This window comes from Macaca mulatta, chromosome 7 (genome assembly GCF_049350105.2).
Source record: "Macaca mulatta isolate MMU2019108-1 chromosome 7, T2T-MMU8v2.0, whole genome shotgun sequence".
NCBI lineage: Eukaryota > Metazoa > Chordata > Mammalia > Primates > Cercopithecidae > Macaca > Macaca mulatta.
In genome coordinates, this window is record NC_133412.1 from 139,139,823 (window position 1) to 139,157,780 (window position 17,958).

The 17,958-nt window shown below is 42.4% G+C and overlaps 1 protein-coding gene across 1 annotated transcript in view; it reads right to left on the reverse strand.

Moving 5' to 3' along the window:
* Positions 1 to 17,958, reverse strand: part of LOC144330299 (uncharacterized) — a 523,359-nt gene that overhangs the window by 41,726 nt on the left and 463,675 nt on the right. Inside the window, exon 4 of the transcript XR_013396345.1 lies at positions 2,616 to 2,730. The gene's annotated coding sequence lies outside the window, so the exon portion shown is untranslated. The remainder of the gene's footprint in view (positions 1 to 2,615; positions 2,731 to 17,958) is intronic.

Below are 17,958 nucleotides of genomic sequence, written 5' to 3' on the forward strand. Positions count from 1 at the left end.
TGTTGAATGTCTTCCTTTACTGAAATTGATCTTTGTTAATACCAGGCATAATGTGTTCTCCATCTCTTAAAGGAACCCGATGGACTCTTGCCATGACAGGAGATAACTGGAAATCTATATACTCCGGACACCAATATCCCATCAATACACTAAAATGTCTTTTCTTTAAAAATAACAGCCCTGCATGAATTTGATCACTTTCCCAAATTAGTGTAATTGATGCACCCTGAAGCCTTAATGATTCAGAAAGTGCATACTCGAGGGATATTTAAATAGCTATTTTGTAGAGAGATAAAATACAGGCCAATTCACTGAATACGCATTCCCTGAGTTTAGGTAATGCTCAGAGCTTGGCTGAGGGCTGGCTGATATGTCAGAAAGGCTGCCCTTAAATAACACAGAGGGCAAATGACTTCTTACAAGCATGATCTTGTTCTCTTCAGGGCCCTCAGTGAAAGATGCAAATGACTGCATTTTAGGACATAATTATTATGGTAGGAATTATTCCACTGGCTGTTTCCAAACCAAAATTAATCTCAGTTTTCTATCCTGAAAAACTGGGTTGATAATAATTTCTACTTCCCAGGGTTATTTACTGACGTTGAATCTAAATGAAGTGCCAAAGCATACTCGAGTCTGGAAAACAGCTCTGAGAGTCCCCAGAACTTCTTCCTACAGCACATCCTCTCTTCCTCCAGTGCGGCAGTGCTGCTGATGGAAGCTATTCTGAGAATGCTGAATAAATGAATACATGAACGAGTAACTTCCTCCACCAGCACCTTATAGGCATGCTCCAGCTGCACACCAGCTAGGAGGAATTGGCTGCATTACTTCAAGCTAAAAGATAGCAAGTATACCTCCACTCATCATTTCTAAGCCCTTGGCAGACATAAATAATCAATCACAGCATTCTTCTCAAATGTGGCCTTCAAAATATTTCTCTACAGAAATATATTTCAGGCAGCCACTACCAGTTGTTCAGAGTTGACACTAGAGATAAAACCCATTTGAAAGCCCCAAGGGTATACAAATTATTGTTAGGGCATAGAGGCTCCTACTGAATGGATGCTTGAATCATTGATGCATCACAGCTGCCATCCTGTATTGTCGGGACGCCCTTAGCACTGCTTATGTGCACTGTGGGTGGCGAAGGCTGGGAAACCAAGGTCTACTTAAGGGGCAGATTGTGCTGTATACTGCAGGGCCCTGCAGAGGGACTTATTTGGTTTGCCTCTGCCTGGCAGCCCTCGATGCTTCACGCTGCCCAACACACGCCGTTTTCCTTGTCAAGTGAAGCAGCCCATTGTCTTCTACCTGCTGTCTCTGACCTTCCTGGTCTTGGTCCAGAAATACTCCAGAAGCTAACTGGGCTAATAACAAGCCCACTCTTGTTCTTCACTTGTGTGCCTGTCACCCCTTCTCCGTGTTGCTCCTGACCTCCTCTCTCCCTAATCTTGCCTGGGTCCTCATTCCTTGCTGCTCAGACTCTTGCCTGAATCCCTAAGCCCCCGATGTCTGCTTGTCTGCCCCCACTTATCTGGCTACTTGCCTGTAGTTCTGGTGACCCCTGGCAAGTGTCAGGCACATTGTGCTGGATGCCTCTCAAGGTTGTCAGCCTCTACTGGGGAAAGATCCAACATGTACTGCTTGCTTTTTTTGGAGCCAGCTTCTTTGAATCCATTACCTAATTTAATGTTCCAAACAAAGCCAGGAGGATTGATATAGCATCATTATAATCTATGTGGGGGATGGGAGGGGACTGGAAATTCAGAGACATTAAACAACCCAAGGTCACAGAGCCGGTAAATGCAGAGCTGGGATTGCAGATCTGACTTCAGAATTGGGCACTGTCCATTCACCGCACTGCCTCCAAGGGAACTGATGCATGCATTGCAGGCTTTGTGGAAGGTGTTGCAAAACATAGGGCAGTTTCCTCCTTCCTACTCTCCCCTCCCCACTGCCTCTAGCTCCGGATCTTCTCCCTTCAACATGGCTCTCAGGCTCATGTGACTCGTGAGGAGAGGAAGAAACAGCAGCTTTCTCTGGGTACAAGAAATCCAATGCAGTGATTTGCAGCATGGGGTCTGACAATTAACTAAACAGGATGCTTTCCAATGAGACAAATCTCACTTGTTTTTATTGCCACATTAAAATGTGACTCTTAAGCAAAATAAGAATATAAATCTTACTGGAGGATGCTGGAGTTTAAAACAATATATACTCAATTCGATACTCAATAGAGAAAAGTCTTTACTGAAGGCCATAAACCTTTTTTCGCATGTCGGGCAGTGGGGATATGACCATAAAACTGACTCTGGGTTAGTGATTTGGTAAGTGAATAAAATGTTTGTCTGGGTCCCAGCTGGATTCTTGGGGGCAGTCATTAAAGCCCCCATATGCAAGAGCAACATTCTGCAGATCTATGTTGTCCAAGCACAGTGTTTCTCCCTGAGGGTGCTCCTGGTATTTATAGCAGGATAATCTTCATTTGGTGGGGTGGTTGCATTGTACATTGCAGGAAATTTACATCCTGGGAATAGACCCCTCCTTATTCCCAAGAATACTTCAATGCATTTCCCAAACAGCCTGTGAGGCTGTGCTTTTCTCCCACTTACCATGGAACCCCAGAACAGGAGGCAGCAAACCAAAGGCGTCTTCACTCCCCCAGGCTCCAGTTGTTTCCTCTGTACATGAACAAGAATGCCATCTGCCTTTCACTTACCTCTGGGTCTTGTGATGGTTCAGAACAAGAGAATAAGAAAAAGAGGGCAGGGGAGAAAGAATAGAGAGGAGGTTAAGGTTCCCAAATAATACTTATTTACAAAAGGCAGAATCTTGACTCACAAATACAAAATAAACATATCATTACTAATGAGGAAACTGGTAAGATGTTATAACTAGTTCAAAGGAGAATTTTTAAAATATCACATATATAGAACATCAGAAATGCTTAAATAAATACAGATAGATACAAAACTGATCAATTTCTACATAGAAATAATCAAATTCCTTCCCCTGGACAGAGTTTGCATTCCCGTGGGCAGGAATTACTTGCATTAGTACCAGAATTCCACATCTTGACAGAGTTGTACAATAGCTGGTAATAAAAGATGACCCAGAAGGGTGCTCTAGATAGGACACCCACTAATCAATTTTGCCTATTTCCAAAGTCTTTCACAAGTTTTGCTGACAAGGTGGTTAGGTATGAGGGGTGTCTCTAAGAGGGGACTCTGTGTCCTGCCCTATTCCCAGCTAAGCCAAGGGTATGGGTATGTAGACACCTGAGGATTTGGGGACAGGGCTGGGGGAGGAGGAGCAGGTAGACAGCTTACGTGCCAGGCTTCTCTTCAGTTTCCATGGAAGGGGAAAATCCTAACATATATTTTCCAACAGACTATAGCAGGACAGATGTCGGAATGCTATAGAGATGGCTTCAGGGGATCTTTTTACACGTAGAATAAAATACCAGCCCCTTACTATAGCCTGCAAGGCCCTGCCTGATCTGGCTGTGCCTACCTCTGTGGCTTTCTTTCTCCCTTTCTTCTCTCTACTCTAGCTATGCAATCATCTTTCAGTTCATGAAAGAGGCCGAATTCCTTCCTATTTTAGAGCCTTTGCACTTCTCTTTCTTCCCCCTTGGAAATGCATTCCTCCAGATTTTTGCATGGCTGCTTCCTTCTTATATCATTCTGTTTCAGCCTAAATGTCATACCTGAGAATAGCTTCACCACCTCTGGCTCCCTTCACAGTACTCCATGTCTCCCCTTTTCATTGATTCATTTTCGTGTCTATGACCTAGCTCTCTTCTCTAGAACATAATAGTCCGATGGTAGGGACTTGTGCATTGCCATCCACAGTGCCCAGGACTCAGTGGTGTTCGGTATTTTCAGATCACCTGGTTGCTCAGGCAGCTAAGCCAAGGCAGCCTGCTTTTCTCTCTTAAAGGCTAAGAGTAGCACAGGTGTGATAGTTGGATCCGGCCTCCTAACTGGGGTAAGAAGTGTAATGGATCTAGTATGAATTGTAATTGCTGAGGAGCAAAAAGGAATGTGAACATTTTAGGAAATGACAACTTGGCAGGCATCTCTGTAGCCAGGGTCCTGATGCCACAACACCATGTTAGTCCCCTGGGCATAGAGCCTACACCAGGGAAAGCGGGGGAAGGAAATAACCCTGAAGTGACTGAGTTTGCCCTCAATTGGTGAGACTGCATTTTCCACAACCATGTGAAATGACCCAAGATAGTTAAAGAAAAAATTTAAAACTTATATGTTTGAACACCTAAGTTTTGTGGCCTGCAATTATTTTGCCTGCTACATAAACAATTCTGTAGACTAACCATCAAAATTTTGGTAGGTTATGGGTCTTGCATATTCATGTATACAAAAGGCCAGGGTAAGGGGAGGAGGAGGTTGAAACCTTTGCTTGTGCTAACCTACTCAGATGTTCCCCATCATCTTGAACTGAATTTTCTGTCTTACTATGTTTGTTTGCATTGACAATACAGTGAGGGCCTTGGAAGGAAGTGGGTGGGAGATGGAGAAACAAGGGGTTGTCTCTAATTTTTATCTTCACCACAGGAACTCTGAGGACATCTTTTCACGCTCTCAACACATATTAATCAAATATTTACATGTGTCAGGCACTATTCTAAGTGATTGGGATACAGCACAGAACAAATTAGGTGATCGCTTCTGCCCTGAGAATCTTACAATCTTACAGGGGAAGAGAACAATACATAAAAAATATACAATAAACAAGTAAATTACATTGCAGGTTAGAAGGGGAGGAGTGCTTAGAAAAAGAAAAAAAAACAGATCAGGATAAAGAGGACTAGGAATGGGTGGTAAAGGGCCGAGAAGCTTGAGGTGTTAGTGCGTTAAGGAAAGACCTCATTAGAGCTATGAACTATGATTGAAGGAAGTGGGGGAGCTATTTGGGCATCAGGTGAGGAAACAACACGAGCAAAAGCCTCGTGGGGTAGGGTGGGGCCTGGTTTATTTCAGAACAAAGGGAAAAAGGCCAACGTGCCCAGAACCAGTGAGGGAGAAGAGAGCAGGAGGAGTGGAGTCAGGAAGTTAATAGGAGCTGGATCATGCAGGGTTTTATAGGCTTTTACTCTGAATGAAATTGGGGATATACTAGTTTCCTGTAGCTGCTATAACAAATCACCAAAAATTTGGTGGCTTAAAATAATAAAATGTATTCTCTCATAGGACTAAGAGTCAGAAGTCCATAGTCAGGTTCACTGGGCTGAAATCAAGGTGTCAGCAGGGCTGTGCTCCTCAGGAGCTCTGGGGAAGAATCTGTTCCCTGCCTCTCCCAGCACCTGAGGCTGCTTCACTTCAATATCTGCCTCCATGATCATCTGGCTTCTCCTCTTCTATCTGTTGGTTAACTCTCCCTCTGCCTCGCTCTTATAAGGATACATGTGATTGCATTTAGGGCCTATCTAGGTAATCGAGGATCATCTCCCAACCTCAAGATCCTTAATTTAATTGCAGTTAACAAAGAGCTCCTCCCTTTTTTTTTTTTTTTTTTTTTTGCCATGTAAGGCAACACTCACAGGTTCCAAGGACGAGGACATGGATATGTTATAGGGACTGTTTTTCCATCCACCACAGGGACCACTGCCGGGTTTTGAGCAAACCTGATCAAGTGTACCTTTTAAAAGCATGAAAAGTACCCTCAGGTAGTGGAGAAAAATATAGAAGCAGGAAGAACATGATAGCAGGAAGGTTTTCATAATAATCCAGGTGAGACATGACAGTAGCTCAGATCAGGGTGGTAGCAGTAGAGATGGTAAGAAAAGTCAGATTCTGAGTATATTTGAAGATAGAATAAACAGCACCTACTAAAAGATTAGATATGGATTATGAGAGAAAGACAGGAGTTAAGGGTGACTCCAAAGTTCTGGGTTTGAATAGCTAAAAAAATAAATAAATAAATAGAGTTGCCACCAACAGAGAAAAACAGGGTTTCTGGTGGAGCAGATTCAAAGGAGAAGATTGAGAGTTTGGGACAAATTTGAGGTGCTAGTCTGCTGGGTTGACATTGCCACGGTCTGAATGTTGGCGTCTCCCCCAAATTACATTGGAAACGAGTATCCAATGTGATCTTGGTGTCAAATGAATGCTGATAGGTCAAGGAAAGCGAGGATTGTGGATTATCTTTGAATTTAACCGAATGGGGGTTACTGGTGATTTTGGCAAGGAGAATTTGATGTTAGAAGAGTTAGGAGAGATGGGAGGAGAGGAATTGAAGGCAGGTTGTATAAGAAGTGGGGCCGTTTAGAAAGTGATTCAATCATGAGGGCTCTGGGCGGGGCACGGTGGCTCACGCCTGTAATCCCAGCACTTTGGGAGGCTGAGGCAGTCAGATCACTTGAGGTCAGGAGTTCCAGATCAGTCTGGCCAACATGGTGAAAACCGATTTCTACTAAAAATACAACAACCACCACAACAAAAATTAGCTGGGCGTGGTGGGATGCGCCTGTAGTCCTAGTTACTTTGGAGGCTGAGGCAGGAGACTCGCTTGAACCTGGGAGGCTGCAATGAGCTGAGATTGTGCCACTGCACTCCAGCCTGGGTGACAGAGTGAGGCACCATATAAAAAATAAAAATCATGGGGGCTGTGCCCTTATGAATGGAGTTATTGCCCCTATAAAAGAGGCCCAAGGGAGATTGTTTCCCCCTTCTGCCATGGGATAAGGCAGCAAGAGGCACCTCTGTGAAGCAGAGAGTTAGCTTTCACCAGATACGAATCAGCTGGTGCCTTAATCTTAGACTTGCCAGCCTCAAGAACGATGAGAAATGAATTTCTATTATTTATAAGCTACCCAGTCTAAGGTATTTTGTCATAGCAGCAGGAATGAACTAAGGCAGACATCCAAGTGGAGATGTCAAGTAGGCAGTGGCATATACTAGTCTAGAGTTCCAGACTAAGGTCTGGGTTGGAGAAATACAGATGGTATTTAAAGCCAAGAGACATGATGAGATCATTAAGGAAATGAAATCAGACAGAGAAGAGAAGAGATTCAATGACTGACCCCCAGGGTAGTCCAACACTGAAAAGTTGGGAAAAAGAATGACTCAGAAGAGACTGAGAAGTATTCATTGAGAAACCAGGAAGGCCAGGAGGGTATGGGGTTCTGGAAGCCTAGATAGAACAAACAGAACAAACAAATAGAAAAGAGAGTGTAGCCAGGAGGAGAAGAGGCTGAATTGTGTCAAATGATGCTGATAGGGCAAGGAAAGTGAGGAACGTGGATTACCTTTTGTTAACCAAATGGAAGTTATGGGTGATTTTGACAAGAAGACTTTGATGTTAGAAGAGTTTAGGAGAGATGGGAGGAGAGGAACTGATGGAAACTAGTGCCTTCGTCTCTTCCAAGGAGTTTTGTGGCAAAGAGGAGCAAAGAAATGGGATGTAGTAGGTGGGGGGAAAGTGGAGTTAAGAACAAGGCTTTTTTTCCCACTTTTGTTTAGATGGGAGAAATAACTGTATGCGTGTATCTCCCAAGTAAAGAATGACTCAGTATAGAGAGAAAATTGATGATATAGCAGAGAGAAAGATAAATTGCTGGAAGAATGTCCTTGAAAAGACAAAAGAAAATGGATGTTTATCTAAGTAATATACACAGAGGCAGAATCTGTGGTACAGATGCTGGTGGGGGATAGATGTGGTTGTGAGAATATGTGGAAAGTTTCTGCTTCAATTTTTCCAGAGAATTAGAAACAAGATTATCTGTCTAGAGCAAGAATAGTGAAGGAGGCATTGGTAGTCTGAGAGTCATCTAGGAGAATAGCAGAGTGTGCAAGGGTAGGGAAACCCAATATTACAGTGAATGCTTCAATCGCATCTTTGTTGAATGTGATGGAAGGAGAAACCTAGGGAAGGCCTGGTTTTAGTTCATTAGACTCGCATGGGGCTTTTAGGAGCCTCTTTGCATGAATGAATCAAGAGCTGATGAAAAACATGATGAGGGAGAGCTCGAGGCTCGAATGGTGTCTTGAGCCTTTCGAACAAAGGGCTGCTCCAATCTCAGAAGTGGCTGTGTGTGTGTGTGTGTGTTTGTGTGTGTTTGTGTGTGTGTGGTGGGGATGCCGAACAAAGAAGCAGCCCTAAAAAGAAATGAGGCAGCAGACAGCAGACCCACCCTCAGGTAAAAGACAGTCAGCATATGCTGTGGCCTTTTTAGGCAGATTATTTAGGGTAAATTATCTGCTAAATTATTTGATAGAAAAGACAATGACCTGAAAGGCCCATGTGAACATCTGGGGATTCAAAAGGCTGTGGCTATTTAGGGGCCAGGACAAATATTCAGAGCCATCATCTCCCTGGTGGAGGGGAGAAAGAGGAGACCTCAGAGAAACCATGATAATCGCTGTGAGTGGACTGGTCTGGGACTGCCCCAGAGCTGAACTCATGAACCTTCTGATCAAATGGCCCAGGAAGGGATTTGTCTATTCCCCAGACTTCGTCCTGCAACTTGCTCTTGAGAGAACAGAGGATGTAATCAGCCACCAGCAGCGCTCTGCCAGGTGCCCTGGCCCCACGCAAGTTGGCCGGACCTATTTGGGAGTTTGTCTAATTCTTCCCGGCACCAGGAGGAAATGGGAGAGCCTGAGGAATGTGGATTAAGCACTCCCAGCTGCTGACATGCTGCTGACTGTGGCAGATAAGGAAGGATGAGTGGCATGTGCTGAATGCAAGCTCCAATATTACTTGACTACATTCAGATGGCTGGTGTTCAGGGTACTTGAAGTTATTCAGATCCATCCGCCCCGTTTAGGAAGCCTGATGTGTGTTTGCAGACATGTGTGAGGAGTCAAGGGTGCAGCGGTGCCAGTATGTGATGGCTCATACTTGCTTAGTTCACACATTGCCACGCTGGTTCCAAGCACACGGTCCCTGGACACACTCCCTCCTCCTCTTCATAACTGTTACAGTGAAAGTGGCCTGCCTGTGAGTAATCCAGGCAACTCTCTGACCATCCAAAAGGTAAGTTTCCAAGCCATTAACTCCTATACCTACCAAGTAAAGAAACTATAGAATATGAGCAGGCAAACTGGAAATTAGAACAAAGACTGTTGGCAATTTGATGTATTAGGCCCTACTGAGTAGGGAGAGGATGCATTGCACTGGGAGTCACGTGACTAGTCGTATGCCCTCAGGAGGCCATGTTACTTCTCTGAGCTTCAGTGTCCTTATTTGTAAAATGAAAGAATTAGACTAGACCAAATCAGTGTCTGCCTGCCTGCTTTCCTTCCTCCCTCCCTCCCTCTCTTCACATGGAGCCCTTTCCTCAAATGAAAAAAATAAAACTTCACTAGCCCTACACTTTCTCTTGTAACTTGTTTCAAGCTTTTCAGTGTGAAATTATCATTCCCATAATAGTTTATGGGTCATACGTGGTATAGTCCAGGAGCTGGAAAACTTCTCCTGTAAAGGGCCAGAGTAAATATTTTAGGCTTTGTGGGTCATTCAGTTAAGTGAGAAAGCAGTGATAGGTAATAAGTAAACCACAGGTGGCAGCCCAGATTTGGTCCATGGGCTATAGTTTGCCAACCCCTGTGATGATTCCATTAGCAATTTCCTCAATTCTTGAAGCCTGTGTGAGAACTCCATGGTTAAACTGAATGAGGGAGGAGCTGAGATGAGCTAGATCACTCATTGTACTGCCCTTGACCTGATAGCATTTCTCTCACATCCTGGTCTGAAAATAGAAGTTCACAAATAGAGGGGACTTCAAAAAGCTCATGAAAAAATTGAGTTAAAACATAAAGATAAAAAATATAAACTGCATTTCTCAGCATACGCTCCATCAAGGTCAAGACATTTCTGTAAGAGATGATATCAGCCATTTAGTCCATCCCTAAAGAACAGAGGATCCTGGAAATTTAACCATGTCAATACAGTCTTCTTCTTTTTTTTTTTTTTTTTTTTACAGTATTAACAGAGGGAAAATTGATGCCTTTTAAAGATTTTTTTTTTTTTTTTTTTTTTTTTTTTTTTTTTTTTTTTTTAAGATTAGGAAACAAAAAGAAGTGAGAAGGAACCAAATCTGGATTGTAATGTGGATGCCTAATGTTTTCCCATTGAAACACTTACAAAATTGCCTGTCTGATGAGAGGAATGAGCAGGAGCATTGTCGTGGTAAAGGACTCTGATGAAGATTTTGCAGGTGTTTTTTCTTTCTGTCTTTTTCTTTTCTTTGCTAAAGCTTTAGCTTCTGAAAACACTCCTATGCTAAGCAGATGTTATTATTCTTTGGGCGTCCAGAAAAATCAACAAGCAAAATGCCATGACCATTCCACAAAACTTTGCCATAACTTTTGCTTTTGATCAGTCCACCTTTACTCTGAGTGGACCCCTTCCCTCTCTGGGTAGCCATTGCTTTGATTGTGCTTTGTCTTCAGGATCGTACTGGTAAGGCCATGTTTCATCTCCTGTTACAATTCTTTGAAGAAATGCTCCAGAATCTTGGTCCTACTTATTTAAAGTTTCCATTCAAAGCTCTGCTCTTATCTGCAGTTGATCTGGGGTGCAATGGTTCTGGCACTTGTTGAGTGAAAAGTTTTCTCAACTTCAGTTTTTCAGTCAAAATTGTGAAAACTGAACCAATTGAGATGTTTATGGAGTTGCCTATTGTTTCTGCTGTTCATCATTGGTCTTCTTCAATTAGGGCACAAACAAGATTATTTTTTCCTCTCAAATTGATGTGGATGGTCTGCTGCTATGAGCTTCATCGTCAACATTGCCTCATTCCTTCTTAAAATGAGGTATCCATTTGTAAACTGCTGATTTTCCTGGGCATTGTCCCTATAAAATTTTCACAAAGCATCAATGATTTCACCATTCTTCCACCTAAGCTTCAACACAAATCTGATGTTTGTTCTTGCTTTAAATTTAGCAGAATTAATGTTGCTCTGATAGAGGTGTTTTTTTGTTTTTTGTTTTTTGTTTTTTTTTTTTTGACAGAGTCTTGCTGTGTCTGAAGTGCAGTAGCACAATCTCAGTTCACTGTAACCTCCACCTCCTGGACTCAAGCATTCTTGTGCCTCAGCCTTCCGAGTAGCTGGAATTCCGGGTGCCTATCACACTGCCCAGCTAATTTTTTTGTATTTTCAGTAGAGATGGGGTTTCACCATGTTGGCCAGCCTGGTCTCGAACTCCTGACCTCAAGTAATTTGCCTGCCTCAGCCTCCCGAAGTGATAGGGGCTCTTTTTAAGTAGATGTCTTATCCTTCTTAGCACCTCAAACTAAATCCTGTTAAGACATGTTATAACAAGTTATTACACATTTATTTTGGTGCAAAAAATATTGAAATCCATGCACAGTTTTTCCATAATTCACATTTCCATGAACTTTTTGAAGACCCCTTGTATATGCTCCAAGCGAATGATCCTTACTTAGAAATAAATTGCTCCATATTCATGAAAGGAAAAGAGACCAAGAACACAAACTGTTGTTGACCCGACTGATAAGCCAACTGGCTACCACTCTGCACTATCCCATAAGGCTAATGACAAGTCCCGAGCTGGATCCTTAAATCAATAGGATCCTGCCACTTTCTTCCACCAGAGCAGAGGCCCCAAAGGTAGTCCACACAATGTCCCTCTCCACTTGTCCCTCTGCATCTGTTGCATGAGTAGTTTCCAAAAGTCCCAATGTCAGGTTATTAATTGTATAACAATCTGCCTATGTGAGGACAGATTCTCTAAGTTTATAATAATTTAGATTCTCTAAGTCTATATTAAAACTCTTATATGTACAACATTTTACAGTTGTAGAGGATAGTTCCTGAGCTATTTTTCTGGTCCTCTTTTTCTGAGTACCATTTTTCCCCACCTCTAGTTATCACATTCTAAATGATAGGAGCCCAAAGGGTGCTCAAAGGCCCCTTTGCTGCCTCAGGATCTTTGTACATGCTGTTTCCTGTACAGGAATCTTTCTTCCCCCAGCTGTATCCCTGATTAATGCCTACTTATCTTTCAAGTCTCAATTTATATATCATTTCCTAAAAAAAAAAAAAAACAAAAACCTTCCTTGCTCTCTAATCTAAATTAGTCCTCCCTGTTATTCTTAGTATCTTATTTTCCTCCTTTATCACACTTATTATAAGTGTTATCATATATTTTGTTGTCTTCAGTTTAACGTCTGCTTCCCTACAACATTTTAGGGGAGAAGATGGAGACCTTATCTATTTTGTTCAACATTGTATCCCCAGCAACTAACACCATGCAGTGAGTTGGAAATTAATTCACGTTTTTTAAATAAATGACCCATCACTTACTGCTGTTGCTTTAAAAACGGCTGACATCTTTCCAGGGCTGGAGTCAGAGCCCACACTCCGCCCTGCAACCTGGCCTCGGGTTCTTCCTAACCACACACAGGACTGCTCACAGTTTCCATAGACTCTGGGCACTCCCATGGGCATTAGGAAGGGGAAAAAGGAAGTGGAGGGAAGGAGTGAGAAGAAAAGTCAGCAGAGTAGATGTCTTCATTTCCAAAATGTTAAAGGAAATATTTAGAACTCCCAGCCAGTCTGGGCTTGTACTGAGTCCTGAAGGACTCATGAAAATTTCTTCTCCCTTGAGGAGAACTACCTATTTACTGACACTTTTCAAACTTATGGTCATCCTGCTGCTGTCCCCACTACTTCTGTCCCTAACATACCCAGTTCCCTGGTTTGTGCCTAACATATGGGCAAGTAAATTTCTTCCCTGAGAATGGCCAATGGAAACTAAAAGAGTTCATTTCCCACACATAAATTCGGTGACCATGATTTATGAATCATGATTTATGGTCTATAAATAAAGAAGATTCAAACAAATATGAAGGCAGAGTTAGAGAGGACAGCTAGAGAGAGAGCCCTGAGGCATTCTAGTTCCTGGTTACAGTTCTTCCCTGAAGTCTCCCTGCAAACTTGCCCTCAGGTGCTTTGAGAAACCCACCTTTTTGATGAGGCAAGTGACCTACAGTAAAACAAATTCTAGGTAAACTTAATGATTTCTAACAAATTGTCCTGTTTAATCCTTACAATAACACAGTGGGGGTGGTATTACTATCCCCATTTTACAGATGCTTTTTGGTTACATGAAAATTAGTCCTAGATTAATTGTTAGGGAGACTTAAGTTCTAGTCTCAATTCTACAGTGACGGCTACATCTAAAGCAGATTAACTTCCTTTGGCCTCAGCCTTTCTCAAAAAGCAACTTAGACTGGCAGAAAGATTCACACAAGTGGTTAAGCAAGATCCTATTTGTAATTTATGAAATCAATGGCCATGACCTGGAAGACTTCGCATGGGCAGAGCTGTCAACAGCATGGTCTGTGTCTCCTCATTCCTAAGTGCATGAATTAGATTTTATAGCATGTAAGATGCCTTCAAGCTCTAAAATTCAACAGATTATTTTCTGGCCCCAGCTAGCAAGAGGTTCATTCTCAATCATGAAAGGACTGAAAATGGCTAATAAATTTGGGGAAACATTTGGACAACACAGTTATGGAACCACTTGAATCTATAATAATTCTTTTTGGCTCTAAAAACCTTTGGAATTTTTCCCTTTTATTATGACTACATGGATCATTACTTGGCAAAGAAATTTCCCCTAATATTGATCTATGAACATAAAGAATTATATCTCAGGATAAAAGAATATAAAAATAAAGCCTATTAACTTATTGACAATAAAAGTAGGGGCTGAATTTTCATGAAAATGAACCAACAAAAGCTTCTATGGAAACTGGATGAGCTGAGAAAATGCAAGCTTAATTGATTTACCCTGAGTTAGTGGGTTTCAAGCAAATGTTCCCCAGTTCTGAGCTTCCAGTGTTTTCTTGACATTGTTTAATGTCAAGAATTGATCGCTAAATTCTTAGTCGATTGTCAGCCCACTCAGAGCTGTAACTTTGATTGTCATCTTTACCAGAGTGTCCCAGCACCTCATCTGTGCACTTATTAGTATCTCTTGGATGAATCCAAGATCCTGTAACCCCACAGCATAATAGGGAAACACCTAAACAGAGCCTACTAGCATTGGACCTCACTGAGTTCCCAAACTGAAAAACCCATTAAGATAGACTCCGAGGATGATGGTCTGCCAACTACATTGACATGTATTTTCCAAAAGTGGCATAAAATTTGGATCAGATGAAATTCAGGGACAACCTGTATTTTTCAAACATCTGTGATTCAGAAAAATCAGGTCTATTCCTACAATAGTTCCTGGCACATATGTAGTTTTCAAAGAATGGTTTTTAAATGAATAAATTAACTTTACATATGTGTATAAGTATCAAAGCTTTTAAGTATATATGCATACTATGTTCAGATTTTATTACATATAAAAGGAATTTTTTTTGTTTTGTTTTGCATTATCCTTCAATCTTACTTCATCTCAGTTTGAACATATACATGTGACTCAGCCAATCCAAAGTACAAAGTACATTCTACCATATTGGCTTTAGAGGCTCATCTTCTGACTCATTCACGACCTCATTAACTGAAGCTTGACTGAGACCTGAGAAAACTCAATTAACTGTACCACATAAGAAGAGCACTTTGCCTGCCCAAGGCATCTAAACCTTATTTTTTCCCTTTGCCACATAGACAGATAGATAGACAGGCAGGCAGATGGATAATAGATATTTAAGTTTTAGTTGCCCTTTTAGAGCACAATACAAGTCCTGAATTTCCCTTTGTTCCTGCTCAAGCAGCATATAATATGGTGTCATCCTCTACCTGTAACAGGGCTGTTCATTTCATTGAGTTGCCAGGTCCTTGGCCTTCATTAGCCCTCCACTGCCTTTCATTTGATTTGCATCTCAGGCTTCCCATATAGGTAATTATTCTAATTTTGAAAATTTCCAGAGGTTATAGCAAAGAAACTGAGCCAGGAAGAAAGACATACACAGAAATGATACAAGTATTGCTGGCTCCCCTCACTCCTGCCCCCCTAGAGAAAGGATGGGCTGCAGGGGACCGTGGAGCTTGGGGCCCTGAGCCTTCCTCTGTACTGCTTTTTCTTCAATAAATGGGCACCCATAGTTAATGTCACAGACATCTTGACAAATGAAAATCAGAACCTTTGCCTGAAACCACCAAAGCCTTTTAAAAAGGCAGCAGCCCCTCTCATACCCTGCTCCCCCTTATCCACTACACAACTGCAACAGCCCCTCCCTTCTTGCCTCAGGGCCTTTGCACATTCTGCTTATTGGGCCTAGATCTCCCTTCCTCTAGCTCTTTCTAGATTAATTCCTACTTATCATCTCAATTTCCATATCGTTTCCTAAGAAACACCTCCCTTGGCCCTCTAATCCAAATTAGTCACTTCATATTCTCTCTTAATATCCTGTTCTTTTCCATTGCACATATCATATATCTTAAGTGTTGTTATATTTTTATTTAATGTATTTTGGTTTGATATCTGTCTTCCTCAGAAGAATTTAGGGGAGAAGATGGGGACCATATCTATTTTGTTCAACACTGTATCCTCAGCATCTAGCACTGTGCAGTGAGTTGGAACTTAACTCACATTTGTTGAATGAATGGCCCATTATTTGCTGCTGTTGATAGAAGAAAATGACATCTTTCCAGGGCTGGATCCAGAGCACTCTCTCCACCCTGCAACCTGGACTCAGGTTCTTCCTAACCACATGTGGGATATAAGGCTGCTTGCAGGCTATAAGAGACACACACTCTGGGCACTCCCATGGGCATTAGATGGGAAAACAAGAGGTGGAGAGGGGAGTGGGGAGAAAAGGCAGCAGGGTAGGATGCCCTGGTTTCCCAAGTGTTAAATGACATCTTTAGAATCCCAGCCCACCTGGATGTGTACTGTCTTTCACAGCATGGTGGTTTTTCTCTCCCTTAAGGAGAACTGCTGTATCAGTCCGTTTTTACACTGCTATAAAGAAATACCGGAGACTGGGTAATTTATAAAGGAAAGAGGTTTAACTGACTCACAGTTCCACGTGGCTGAGGAGGCCTCAGGAAACTTACAATCATGGCAGATGGGGAAGCAGGCAGCTGTCTCAAGGTGGCAGGAGAGCGAAGTAAGAGCACAGGAAAAAAACTGGCACTTCTAAAACCATCAGATCTCATGAGAACTCCCTCACTATCACAGGAACAGCAAGGGGGAAACCGCTCCCATGATCCAATCACCTCCCACCAGGTCTCTCTCTCTCAACACCTGGGGATTACAATTCAAGATGAGATTTGGGTTGGGACACAAAGGCTAACCATATCAGAGACCTACCTACTTACTGATGCTTTTGAAACGAGGTCTGCTCCAGTACTGAGCCCGGCCTCTCAAGCTTTGGCTTGAGTTTATGCTTTATGGATGCTCCCTCAGGCAGACAGCACCCAGGTACTTGCTCAAATCAGGAGTGCTCAGTTTTACAGTCAATAAGGCCCTCTCATTGTATTGGTTTCCTTCACTGCTATCACAAATTGCCGCAAATTTAGCAGCTTAAGTAACATAAATTTAGTATCTTGTAGTCCTGGAGGTCAGAAGTCTGAAATGGGCCTCACTGGGCTAAAATCAAGATGTTGGCAGAGCTGTGTTCTTTTCTGAAAGCTTTAGGGGAAAATCCCTCTCCTTGCATTTCCAGTTTCTAGAGGCTGCCTACATTCCTTGTTTCTGCATTTCCAGTTTCTAGAGGCTGCCTGCATTCCTTGTTTCTGCATTTCCAGTTTCTAGAGGCTTCCTCCATCTTCAAAGCCAACTGTGCTGCATCTTCGACCATTCTCCTGTAGTGCATCTCCGCCTCACCCTCTTCTCTTTCTCCCTTCGAGTTTTAAGGACTCTTGTAATTATATTGGGCCCACTCAGATATTCCATGATAATTTCATCTCAAGGCCCTTAAATTAATCACACCTATAAAGTGCCTTTTGCAATGTGAACTCTTCACAGGGATTAGCACATGGGCATCTTTGGGGGCCATTATTCCCCCTAGCACACTGGTGAGTTATTCCTAGGACAAGTCTCAAAATACAGGTGAGGAGGTCTCAGTTCCACCCCGGCCCGTTCCTCTGAGGAGTCAAGGAATATAATGAGAAAAATGTAAGGATTGGAATATTCATTCATCAAAAAAAGCAGTGGCAGAAGCCTCAAACCAATGAGCACCATTCTTCAACATATCAGCCACCACAGTCAATAAAAGCCAGCTGTAAAAACTTTCCAGACCCTAAGAAAACGATGCAAAATTACAGACTGGAGTGATGTGAAGTTTCTGATATTTGCTAATAATGAATTTGGGGTATTCAGAGATAAATTTCAAAGTCATTTGTGCCAGAAATTATTTCAGCTACAAATAATAGAATAACCATAAAACAGTGGCTTAAGCAATAAAGGCATTTAACTATTTCCTGTAACAAAAGGCTTAGAAGTAGGTGGTTCCAATATGGGGGCAGCAGCTCAGGGGCAGAAGAGATCCAGGCACTCTCTACCTTTCTGCTCTGCCTTTCCCAGTAGGTCAGTGATGTCTCCCCTCATGGTGGCAAGATGGCTGCACATTCACCAGAATCACATCCTCACAAAACATCTTCCCAAGCACCAAAGAAGAGGATGGGGAGGAGGACTCTTTCTCTTCCTGTTGCTCTGATATGGTTTGGCTATGTCCCCACCCAAATCTCATCTTGAATTCCCATGTGTTGTGGGAGGGACCTGGTGGGAGGTAATTGAATCATGGGGGCAGGTCTTCCTCATGCTGTTCTCATGATAGTGAATAAGTCTCATGAGATCTGATGCTTTTATAAGTGAGAGTTTCCGTGCACAGGCTCTCTCTCTTTGTCTGCTGCCATCCATGTAAGATGTGACTTGCTCCTCCTTGCCTTCCACCATGATTGTGAGGCCTCCCCAGCCACATGGAACTGTGAGTCCATTAAACCTCTTTTTCCTTGTAAATTACCAGTCTCAGGTATGTCTTTATCAGCAGCATGAAAATGA